General features: G+C 44.1%; 1 protein-coding gene across 2 annotated transcripts in view; it reads right to left on the reverse strand.

Annotated features, from left to right (window-relative positions):
- LOC135101195 (GATA-binding factor C-like) overlaps window positions 1-13,386 on the reverse strand; it is a 206,147-nt gene that overhangs the window by 66,934 nt on the left and 125,827 nt on the right. The gene's annotated exons all lie outside the window — the stretch shown is intronic.

Below are 13,386 nucleotides of genomic sequence, written 5' to 3' on the forward strand. Positions count from 1 at the left end.
TGAAATATTGGATAAAATTATGGATGAGAATGATAGATGGAAATAAGTAGGCATGTTTGATACAGGGACTGCCAGCCGCGTGTAGGACTGATGGCTTCTTGCTGCTTCCCTTGTTTACTTCTGTTCTTCTCTTGTGAGTGTTAATCATTGCGTTGAGTGAGGAGCGGGTAGGTGGATGCGAGGAAGTGTAGCGGTGTGGATGAAGGATGAGTGTATGTGAGTGTTAATGGAGTATTTAACATGCTTATCAGAGAGGAAGTAGATGAAAGTGGTTTGTGGAGCATTTTCTTTTTTGTGTGTGAGTGAACAAGTAAATGGATTAAGTGAAGTGTATTTCCTTACGTGTGAGTGACAAATGGACACATGACTGAATGCATGGGGATGTAACACTATTAATATAAAGGAATCCACGAGAAGAATATGGATTTACGAAATTTTATGGTCATTTGAGTGAAGTGGGATTATTCTGAAAGCCATAAATGCTGGGACGCAGTGACGGATGCTTGGAAGGGTGATGCTGCAATGAATCACGTGGTAACAAATGAAGGGGAGGGGAAGAAATGCCAATTTGGGAGAGAATAATTATGGTTTTAAAATGTTATTCACTTAAGACGAGGTGCTGATCTATCCATCTATCTATCTTTTCACTCCCTCTTTCTTCCTTTCTTTATATATATACTCGTGTATCGTGATATTAGTGAGTAAATGAGTGAACAAGATAGAGAGGCGCCCTTCCTATCCTCACCGCCCCTCCAGCACTAGTTCCCACGAGAAAGCTGGACTTTACTCCCTGGTCTGCCACGCCCTAAGGCCTCGGGGACACGGAGGGGCCCAAAAAAGTCGCAGGTTGAGGTGGAGCGGACACAATCAGATGTTTAACTCCTTGCCTGGTTATCTGAAAAGACCCTCACCGCTAACAAGGGGGAGTTGTACCGTTGCGTCTCGCGTCCTGCTCACACCTCCCGCCGGCGTGGCTGCAGGCTGACTTGTGCACGTTCCCCACCTGTGCTGCCTAATGTTCTTGTGCAGTCGAGGTCAGAAGTCAGTGTATTTCTGTACTCCCACTGTGATTAGCATTTCCTCTCGGTCTTAAGCCCTCTGATTTGCTAAGAATCCGTCAAGTATCATAATCTTTTAAGGCGATTGTCAGTATGTTGGAGGGTTTATAATTAATGAAAGAGATAAAATACAGTGTGAGTGAAAAAAAATAATTTGACATCAGGTATCATGTTTTGTAAGGAGACTGGCAGTAGATCAGTAGACTTACGACTGAGGGCAAGGATAAAACAGTGAATGTGAATAGTCGAAGGTTGCTTGATTTCTGCCCACCACTACACCTATTCAGTAAATTGGCGTGAATTGTACGTCTTAAATGCAAGATCTTGATGCCTTATTAAACGACGTTATGTGAAGATGTGATCCGGGTAGTTAGAGTTATTGAGGAACATTCCTTCTCACTCTTTTCCTTCTTCTTTTCTCCGTGTTGTGACTGGACAAGGACACTACACGGAAAAAAAAAGCCCCGCTCTATTGCCACTCCACAAATTTCTTGATATTCCTTTTTTTTTAGATAATTCACGTCTTAAGATGTGGAAGAAAAACAACAGGTAAAGAGTTCCAGAGTCTGCCACGCAAATGGATGAGAAAAGAGACAAATTTATGGGCGGAAATAATAGATGGGCATAGGTATTATGTCTGATATAAGATGACTACCACGTGTAGGCTTACTGATTTCTTGTGGCTTCCCTTTATTTTTCTGTACGAACTCTGAATCTTACTGGCATGTACAGATAAAACTAATTTTATAGACGCTGGAAAGGTCCTTGGCCTAGCGTATAAGAATGAAAAAAAAAAAAACTCGCTCATCACGCCGTTCCCAAAAACAGTAAATTATTGAAAGAAATCCCGAACGTTTCACTAATTCAGCCTTCAGTTGTCTTGATATTCTTCATCTGAAACAGTCTAAGTTGTTGGAAGGAAGAAAAACCGAAACAGGTAGAGAGAGTCCCGGTGTTTATCAGTAAAAGGCACGAAGGAGCGAAGACTGATACTGGTTAACTCGTGCATTAGCGTATGTAGGTGAGGGAAGTCGACAGGCAGAGATAAGGAGAGATAATTGCAGACCGGAGCACAGCCACCAGACGCAACACGAGGTCCAGTAAGTGAGAGTTTTAATCGTAATCACCTTTTTACTGCCTGCAGATTATCGCTTTAACGCCCCGCCTCCCGAGCGTCTGGGAGCTGCATCTATAAACAACGCCTCCACACGGGCTATTCCTGCTGCTCCCACTTCTACTTGTACTCTCACTCGCCACTTTCAGATCTCCTTTCATCCCGTTACGCTATCGCCCGCTATCGCACCGCCACTCCCTCCCCCAAGGCTTGCTTATCTTATGTACTTTTAACATGCTGGCTTTGTCTTTACTGGTTTACTCAACATCCGCCTGACTCATACTGGCTTTCCCTTGTATGCTCTTTTCTCGCCATCACTCGTTCCTGGTGCACTGAACTTGCCTCAGATTTGTTGCTCTTAGGACTTGTACTGTCTCTAATATGTTCACGTTTTCATCATACTTATTTTGTCCCTGCCATACTTAAGGTCTTATGCCACACTCACCACTAGTGCTGTCTCCAATGCGTCTACTTTTCATCACATTTTGTATCACACTTAATTTGTCTTATGCTGTACTCAGTTTGTTTGTGCCACATTTATTTATTTATTTATTTTTATTTTGATGCGTGTAAAGGAAACTGAGCAGACAAAAAAAAAATAAAAAAATAAAAATAGTAGGAGGAAATATTCCCACTAAACTTGCCGCTCCCCGAAAATCAAAGTAATTGAATTAAATAATGTTTCGGATGAGTCTTAATGCTCCTCCCTTGTATTCTGTGCCACTTGCAATGTCTCCACAACACTCACGCTCTCATCACCTCATGCACTTGTCATCCTCTTGCCTCCTCCTTACCTTTCCGTCACAAACACACTGTCCTCACCATTAATTTTTTGCCTTCTAAACTATCTTCAGCGTCCTAATGCTACTCTGTGGGCACAATATATCCCTTTCTGCACATTAAACCCTAGCAGATGGCATATATCAATCTTTAGGGAACTGTCACTTAAGTGGGCCTTTCTTTATTTTCCTCGTTTTTTTGTTGCCCCTGGCCAGTGACCCTCTTGAATAGAAAAGACGTGAAAAATTACGATCAGTTTTTAGTGATTAATAGATCGATTAGTGATAAATGTATAAATTATGAATATATTAATAACATTCGAAAAAAAAAAATATATATATTAATGGGTTTGAAATAGGTTAAGAAACAAGTATTCGATTTCTGATCCTCAACGTATTCCTACATTCACCTCCACCTCCTCCTCCTCCTCCTCCTCCTCGTCCTCACAGCTCTCTATATTGATAATGTTAGAAAAAAAAATAAATAAATGAGGCTCTGAAATGAATTAAGAAACAAGTATCCGATTTCTAGTCCAAAAAATATTCCTGCACTGTCCTCATTCTCCCACTCTCAGTCCCTCCCTCTTACAGTCACCCTCCCGTCCCTCTGTCCCTCCCTAGCCAGGCCGGAGCCGCGTGGGTGTGGGTGGCCGGAGCTATGCGGGTATCATTCAGTGTTCCGGGGCAATAGGGGCTTTGGCTCTCCAGTTTCAGGGTCACTCTCATCCTGTACCTCTCCGCCGCTCACCCAGGGCTGTCTGTCCGGCCTGTCAGCGGCGGAGTATTCATCGATGCCTTTGACTTACTCGTGACATGTTTACGAACGCCGAACTGCACGAATAAGGCTTAAAATAAATTGGTCGCTCGTAAGTTCTATAAGCATGTGGTGGTGGTGGTGGTGGTGGTGGTGGTGAGAGCAAGGTTATTCTCAGCTGAAAATTGCAATATAGATGAATGTCTTTGGATGTATATGGAGTGAAGCATGAGGTCATTACTAGAATGTGCTATACATATTTGTCAACACGTGGCTGTGCATTTAAAATCAGGTGAGTTTTTTTCTTCTTTTCCTCCCTTTTTTTTTTTTTAACCTTCTTTGTATATATATAAAAAAAAGAAAAAAAAAGAATGGTGCTTCACCTTGTAATATTTCAGAGATACGTAAGGATAACTATTTTTTTTTTTTTATCACAAGCGTTGCGTATGTATATATCTCAGGAAACACAAAGGACGTCTTATCCTCTTCTGTTACGTTCTTGTTTTTCGTATTTTCTTTCTTACCTGTAAACCAAAGTGTTTTTTTTCTTGCTTCGTGACCTTGACTTTCTTCCTTCACACACAGGGAAAGGTGTAGCATAATGATCGTAACGGCTTACTTCTTATCAACTCCTGTGGCTCCTCTTAGCCCAATAAAATCATATGGCGTAACTTTTATATAGAGTGTGCGAGCATGTATTTAATGCGTGGGCGTGTAGGGATGCGTGGGCGTACTGTTATCGGGCACATACTAATCTTTGGGCGTGTAGGTGAAGGAATACTTGGGCGTGCGGCTATCAGAGTCCATCGGGCGCCCGCAGCCAGGCCGGGGGGCGTCCAGGTGCGAGGCTGCGGGGTAGTGGCAAATTCAGGCCACCCCATCCCTTCCTTGCCCTTCCCTGCCCAGTGTGTGATTGATAAGATCGCGGGGAGGAGCAGCGTTTTAGAGGCCCGGGTGTGGAGGGACGCTGGCAGGAATGGGGGAGCAGAGGCTGGGGGAAGGATAACGCAGGGGACAAACAGGACAGCGGGTGGATCTTCTTGTGTTCATTATTGGAGTTTAGTGGTGAGAGAGGAGGTGAGTTGAGGAGTTTAGTGGCTTGATTTGATGAGGGTTCTAGTTAAGGTGGATGAAAAGATATGTGGTTGCAGTGTTGTGAAAGGTTTTTATTGGTAATTGGGAGGTTCAGATGGTAATTTCTCTCTCTCTCTCTCTCTCTCTCTCTCTGTCTGTCTGTCTGTCTGTCTGTCTGCACGCGAGTAAGGCAGTATATATGGCTATGTTTGTATGGAAGGATAAATTGATGGTTGTATGCCTCTGTCTGTCTGTATATACGTAGATATGCATTTTTGTTTGTTTGTCTTGTCTGTATTTATATTTGCATGTACTCTCTCTCTCTCTCTCTCTCTCTCTCTCTCTCTCTCTCTCTCTCTCTCTCTCTCTCTCTCTCTCTCTCTCTCTCTCTCTCTCTCTCTCTCTCTCTCCTCTAAAAGTGTACTTGTTCCCGTGCATAAGCAATTTATTAACGACAAAGGAAACTGAAGCTTCTACCCAAAAAAAAAGAGAGAAAAATAAAATAAAATAAATACATCAGTCAGCAGCAATTAAACCAAAAGTCCTGCATCTAAAATAACAACCATATTTTACGTGCCAGTCACTGCTTCCTTGATCACTGTGTCACTGGGAGGCTCTTTAAAATAACTGGCCTGCTAGTGTGGGAGGTGGAGGTAAGGGTGTGGGGTTGAGACAGTGGTGGTGGTGGTGGTGGTGGTGGTGGTTGGGGAGCCCCGGTGGCAGGGTTTGTGCGCGGAACAAGCAGCAGTACTGATGTGTTGGCGATGAGGAATTCTAATGATGGGGAGAAAGTTTTGGGGAGGACGGGAAAAAGTGCGTGTGTACAGAGAGACTCGCAAACACAATGGCAACACAAAGTGAGGGATCGGACAGAGGACTTCATTGAATGTGAGTCCAAATTCCAAGCGTCAGGGAGTGAGTAGGTGAGTCGGCGTCTGGCGGGAACAGAACAGGTCTTGGGTGCTTGTCCTCAGCTCCCTCGGTGGCCAGTTTTTGCCGGTATTGCCAACTGTCACTTGGCTAAATTCGATCCAATTAGGAGATCTGGCTTTTGTATAGGAGGGTGCTAATTAGGAACCCGAATCACTCTCGGCTCTGGGAAGGCTGGACGCATCACGCCTCTTATTTCATCAGCTCTATGAAATATTAACCTTGACCGCTGCCACTTAGATCACTTCCCACAACCTCGCCTCCCCTCGCACACCAGCAGGAATGACCGCCGCTGTTGTCACTGCTAAAGAAATATCAAGTGCCTGTATTCTTTAACGCTTTAGACTCCAGTCAGGATTGTTTTTAAAGACCACAGTGATGATTAATAGAGTTGTTACTAATTTTTCTTTTGCTGATGACGTAGAAATGTTGCTAAACAATCACTACAATCATGAAAACTCTTAAAAACCCCGATTACTTTCGCCTTTGAGGTTAGACGCCGAAACAATTGAGAATGCTGGTCAGGGCGTGCCAGGAGATACCGATTTTGGGAGAGATATGGAGGGTGATTAAGTTAACTGAATTTTGGCGAGTGAGAGATGCGAAATACACAATCTTTTGGCAGATACTGTCACTTTTTGGTGTTATTTATCGGTGTGGCATCTTTGGAATACTTGGTTTGCATTGCTGGGGTGCGTTCTTCTCCTCCCTGGCTTCCCCTAATGAGGTGGAGGCGCCCGTCTTACCGTCACTTGTTAATTCTTGTGTCTTGAGTCGACGAGATTATTAGAGCAACTGTCTGCGCGTCCATCTCGCCGAGATGTCATCAGGCCCTCGCCCCACCCGTCGCTTTCTGGTGCTCTGGTTCGACCTTAAAACTCCAGCCCACATCAAAGTCTATTCGTGAATGTGTCAGTGTGCGGAAAGTCAAGTTCAGGGGGGACGGGTTCAAAGGACTTACGCTACGCATCATTCGTCTATTGTTGCTTCGTCATTATAATTGCAGTATACTGTCAGCAGGAAGCGATTTGTCCGTGCGTGGGTCGTTTAATTCACCACATGAGTTAGTCTCTGCAGCTTCACAGCAAGTCTTTGAAGTGAAGCCGCTTGATGTACGAGTAAATATTTTGGTTGAAGCATAATGCATCACACCGCGCTGCCTTCTCGGGGCGGCGCGCTGTGTCTGTCTGTCTGTCGCCTGCGTCAGGAGGAAGCAGGACGCGGACTCTTCCATCAGGATTTGAGGAAGGCCAACATTCCCTCCGCGTAGAGTCAACAAGCGTGAAAATGTCCCGCTAATGTATAAACCAGACGAGGAAAGGGAGGGCGAGCAGAGCAGAGCAGGGCAGCGAGCAGCGTCTTGGCCGCCTTCATCATGCCTCGCAATTAGAAAGATGTTAAGAAGCCTCGCCAGCCTCCGCCAGATCTGTGAAAATCATTTATCACATCGCCCACCAACTCTCGTCCTTGGGTGGAGACGCGGCGGCGGGTCGGAGTCTTGCCTCACTGGTGGGGAAGTGAACCTTAGCGGCCTCAGCCTGGCGTGCCAGGTTGTCCCGCCGCCCTGAATGTCAGCCTGGCGGGGAGGGACAGGGAGGGTGTTTGATGCTCGCTTCTTATCCCCGAGATGATCTCACGCGACGCTTGGAGATTAGTGACAGAAACGGCGATAGAATGTTTTTATACTGCAACCTTCCCTCGTGCAGCTCCCGCCGCGGGAGGCGATAGCGGCGGCGGTCGCGGTGTAGCTTCACATTACGAACAAGTTTGAAGACACTAAAGCAAGATAAGATAACGGAGGAGTCTTCACAGCACTGTAGTTTAACGCCAAATAATGATGAAAGTATAAAATAGAATACCTCAGAGGACTAGGAGATAAGGTGGCCGCGGTAAGGAGGAGGATAGGTGGCTGCTTCTGCTTGACTCACACGTCACACATATTTGCCATTCTTACCCCACTTCTTAATTATGAGGAGGCTTCCGGGGCTGGCATCCCGCTGAGCCGAGCCGCGGCACACATCCTGGCCGCCTCCTGCACGCCACGCCCGCACTCGCTGCACGGACCGAGGGCGGCGGGTACACTTACTAATAATCCATTCATAGCAAGTTGGCATGTTGATATGTGGCGATTTTTTCTTTATTTTTTTTCCTTTGGTGAAAATATACTAGGAATTGTCATGGAAAGTGTGTGTAATACATGGCTTGCTCATCATTTTAAAAGCAGTCACATATGTTTAGTTTCTGAGACAAAACTTCATGTCCCGCTATATTCTCTGGTGACGGATTTTTCTTCGTTAAAAATAAATAAATAAAAAGACACACAAAAAAAAAAACATGAATAAAACAAAAAAATAAAAACTGATGATATTATTTGCTTATTTTCCAAGACAAAATCTGATCATGCATAGTATTATTTTCTTACGACAGCTTTTACTTAATAACCCAGAACAAAAAAAAAAAAAAACATAAATCAACAAACAAAGTCCAGATACAAGTAACGTGTCACTCCACAAGCCAAATTATATTTTTTTCCTCAAACTTCAAGCAATTAATTTCATCAGGTACCGTAATATCATGTTCTTTTCCTCCCAGATTTTACGTAACTCGGAAAACGGGAGAGAGAGAGAGAGAACGGGAGAGAGAGAGAGAGAGAGAGAGAGAGAGAGAGAGAGAGAGAGAGAGAGAGAGAGAGAGAGAGAGAGAGAGAGAGAGAGGGGGGGCAAAAAAAAAAAAAAAGGAGTCCCTGCTACTCGTAAGTGTTGCAATATGTAAACATTTCTCCGAGTGTGGTGGCATTCTTGTGAGCGATTAGCCACATGTAGGGCGCGAGTCACTCTGCCGCGGCGGGGAAGGGTGCATCTGTGTGTCATGCATTAGGGTGTCAGTGTCTAGTGCAAGGCCACGAGGAGGAGCAGGAGGAGCAGGACCAGAAGCACGGTGTTCCCGGCGGCAATGTGAAGCAGAGCCAGGCAGCTGAACACACACCGTCATTACTCACACACACATATAATGACATTTTTTGGGGAGGGGAAATACTACTTGGAGAGAGAGAGAGAGAGAGAGAGAGAGAGAGAGAGAGAGAGAGAGAGAGAGAGAGAGAGAGAGAGAGAGAGAGAGAGAGAGAGAGAGAGAGAGAGAGAGAGAGAGAGAGAGAGAGAGAGAGAAAGAGAGAACAGAAGAACATCGATTTACATTTCATATTGTCTTTTCTTCATTTCTCTTCCCTGTAATTATAACCCTGTACTTATTTCAACGCAAACGCCATATATATATTTTATTTATTTATTTATTTATTTATTTTTTCTCTCTTTCTCTCCACAGTCATGTTTTCCCGGCATATTCGAAGCAGAATGGGAATAAAAACAAAAGTACAAGTAAAAGAATAGAGAGCATTTCCCTTTAAGGTCAGAATCCTCCTCTAATCAGAAACAGACAGTGCGGTAATAAGCCATCAAGGACGTGTGAAGTGTGGGCAAAGATTTCTTGATTTTCCTTTTGACCTACTTTGTATATTTGAGGTGCAGTTCAATATGTTAGTATTAGTGGTGGTGGTGGTGGTGGTGCTGCTCCTACTGCTACTGCTACTGCTACTACTACTACTACTACTACTACTACTACTACTACTACTACTAATGATAATAATGCTATCGTTACCATCACAGTAAACGTTATTGTTTTTACTACAACTGTTTACATTTGCGTTGATTACACACATCAGTAAGCAAACACTAATGAAAATACACACGAAGGATTAAATTCTCTCGCTACAGTAAATATGTGTAAAGAATAACCAGAGACTCGTATATCAAAAAGTATTTACCGATGTTTTCACAAGCTGGCGTCCATTTATCCGTCTAGCTCAGGGAGAGAGAGAGAGAGAGAGAGAGAGAGAGAGAGAGAGAGAGAGAGAGAGAGAGAGAGAGAGAGAGAGAGAGACACGGGAAAACAATTATCTTAAGAGCCAGAAGAACGATCTTAGCTTTGAAAACACCGCTGGGAGTGTGAAGGAGTGACACGATTAATGAACAGGCGATGAAGGAGCAGGAGAGGGGGAGGAGGAGGAGTAGGAGGAGGAGGAGGAGGAGGAGGAGGAGGAGGAGGAGGAGGAATAAATAGAAGGGAGAGAGAGAGAGAGAGAGAGAGAGAGAGAGAGAGAGAGAGAGAGAGAGAGAGAGAGAGAGAGAGAGAGAGAGAGAGAGAGAGAGAGAAATTGATTTGGGGGTACACACACACACACACACACACACACACACACACACACACACACACACAGACTTTTTTCTAGATCCAATGCAAAAAAAAAAAAAAAAATGCAGAAATGTATTTTTTTCAAACTTACCCTAACAAAGACGAAACGCTAAACGTAAATGTTGCCGTCTGTGTGAAGCAAAATGTTATGTGTTTTACTCTTTTTTTAATAATAGAACCATTATTTTTGTCATAACTCCAGTATAAACTATATGATTGATAGCCTACCTCGCCTTACCTTATTTAACAAAGAAAAACCTGTTATTCCTCGCATATCTGATAATTTTCTTCGCTAACAACACCTTCCTGCTTCCAGACGAGCATCACATGACCAGTGCACTCACAGCCAGCCACTTCACACTGCAGATCATCTCAGATTTCAATTACTCCCGATCAACGAACGCTCATCGATTTACATACTGTTCCCCTTCACCTTTTTTTTTACTGCGTCGTATCTGGCTCAGTACTTCTGCTTAATCTCTCGTTTTTCCCCTCTCGCTTCCCTTCCTGTGCCTTCCCCTCTCCGCGCCCTCCCCGCCTCCCCATCAACCCTTCCCATCAGCGTGGACTTGACAGAGGCTTCCGGCATCGCTGGCAGCTATCAGTGGTTATCAATCCTTATCCCCCTCTTATCTTGTTCTTTCATTCATCATCACTTGTGCATCTTCCTCTCCTTCCCTTGCGCCATCACTGGGCAGCGGCGGAGCGACTGAAAGCGTTAAGTTCCTATAGAAGTGGGTGAGGAAGTGGGCCTTATCGCTTGATGGTGCTTGTGTCTGTCTTTCCCTCCTGGGCGGCCGCGTCAGGAGCCACACCCGTCAGGTTCCATTTGAGGGGAAGGCGAGGTTGCTAGCTGCGTCAGGTGTGTGTGTGTGTGTGTGTGTGTGTGTGTGTGTGTGTGTTTCAAAGGGAACGAGTACGTAGGGATGAAGAGGGAGAAGTAGGGGCGAGTATTGATTTTTTTTTTTTTTTTTTTGTTAGAAATTATTGTGCTCTCGATGGGTATGTAAGGGTGGTGGGCATTAGGTGCTGTGAGGGGGGCGTACATAAAAGAGTTTATAATGGGGATCCATGTACAGTAGGCTGTGATGGGGATGCTGAATCGCTGATGGGATGAAGGGAAAGGTGTAGCTATTATGTGCGTTTGGGAGAGTGTCTTTGTCTTTTGTTATGTGGAGCAGTGTTGAGGAATGACTGTGTGTGTGTGTGTGTGTGTGTGTGTGTGTGTGTGTGTGTGTGTGTGTGTGTGTGTGATGAAGAATGAAGGATGTTGCTACTGTTACTTCTGGTACTGGTGTTGTGGTACTGTTGTTGCTGCTGCTGTTACTACTACTACTACTACTACTACTACTACTACTACTACTACTACTACTACTACTACTATCACCACTACTATCACCACCACCACCACTCCTTCTCCTGCTCCTTCTCTTACTAACAAATGGCCCTATATGTATTATCATTACAATCATTATCATGATCATTACTATAATTACCAACAGAAACACACACACACACACACACACACACACACACACACACACACACACACACACACACACACACACACACACACACACACTACCAATCTAATACCCTTCGATACTGTGAGTGAGTGAGTGAGTGAGTGAACGACCAAGCTTACGTTGCCAGTGTCCGTCAGAGCGCCGCGCCAATACCGCTGGAGGCCACAAGAGGTCACGCCGCTGGGTCAGGTGGCGGATAACATCGGTGCGGCGCCCTGAGTGACACGTGTTGACGGTGCCACGAGGCGCTAATGTGACGCCCTGTTATCGCGTGTTATCTGAGGACGCTCTATCTGCGGCCACACTCCCCGCGGCGTCGGATATCACGGGGGTCTGCCTGTCTGTCTGTCTCTTTGTCTACATGTGTGTACGTATGTGTGTTGGTTCCTCCTGGCGCCGTCTCGTGGATAAACGTGATATGGTGTTTACTTGTACCTTTGTGATGATGATAATAATAGTAATAATAATAATAATAATAATAATAATAATAATAATTGATTAGTTAATTTGTTTAATTTTATTCTATGATTATTGATTGATTTATTGATTGATTGATTTTTTTTTGGGTGGGATAAGGAGTCTCCTGTCACTGCATAATAATAAGAAATAGAAAATTAACTCCAGATTTTCAAGGATCGTGAAGGTGCCTTAAGTAAACCATTACTTCCTTTAATGATCTTTCTGTGTGCTAATGAAGGAATCATATTTGCTGCTTTTTTTGTTTTTTTTTCAATGCCACTCGACAAATTTACTGAGGAATAATTGAACTACGGTCACTAACACATTTAAATTACTTAGTAACCTATTAGGGTACCTATGTCGTCCGTGGAAATTGCATTCTTAAACTTATGTGATGATGATGAAGACTTTTCACGTAAGGCAGCTGGTGATTAAGTTCAGGGGTTTACAATGCACGCATCGGTGGCTCGGCTATGGATCTGTACTGCTTACTCCACTTAGCGCAAGGTGTCGGTTGATTTCAGCTGTTCGCTCTATACACACGTTGGGTTTATTATCAAGTAAATCACCACAAATTGCACCCGATTTTACTTAGCATGAGGAGAAGCCATATTCTAGTCATAGCCTTGGCAGTCATTGGGTTAAGAACGAATGGAAGACTGACAACAGTTCCTTGGTTGACTTACATAGGTATAACGTCACTCACGACTCGTTTCTCATTTTAACGCGACACGTGAGGCGGCAGGAGGCGCTCTAGGTGTGGGCTGGCGAGAGGCGACCGAGAGGCTCATTAGAGTGAAGGTGCGGAGGTGCTGGAAAAGTGATGAGCAGCATGTCGGTAGAGGCTCATTTAGTTGTGTTTTATAAGGGTGTAGACTCGTTCATTGGCGTAGTTAAGTTAGTCTCTCTCTCTCTCTCTCTCTCTCTCTCTCTCTCTCTCTCTCTCTCTCTCTCTCTCTCTCTCTCTCTCTCTCTCTCTCTCTCGTTTCATGAAAGACTTCAGTAGTAAAGAGATATATTTCAAAGGACTTAATTAAAAGGCGCTTTATGACCTCACTGTCGTAGCGCACAAAGAAAATAATAATAGTAATAATAATAATAGTAATAATAATAATAGTTACTCAATGAAGAATTTACAAAAGGAACTACAAAGTATACGGCAGTCTAACTGAAAACTGAGATTTGCAAAGAAGAAAAAAATATAAATCTCTCTACATAATACAAAACAAAACAGCATTTCAGAAAAATCCTTAGATATCACGACGAAAAAAAAAAATAATAAATAAAAAGTCCACAGTCGATCGAGCGTTACAGAAACCTTTCGTTCACAGTCATTGAGGCAGAACCAGAACCCACCTGATCCTCGTCGCCGCGCCGATAAGAGAGCGTAGTACATTTCCCGTTCAAAATAGCATTCGGGGAAAAACACGACAGATCAGCTTTC

Source organism: Scylla paramamosain, chromosome 6 (assembly GCF_035594125.1).
Source record: "Scylla paramamosain isolate STU-SP2022 chromosome 6, ASM3559412v1, whole genome shotgun sequence".
Taxonomy (NCBI): Eukaryota; Metazoa; Arthropoda; class Malacostraca; order Decapoda; family Portunidae; genus Scylla; species Scylla paramamosain.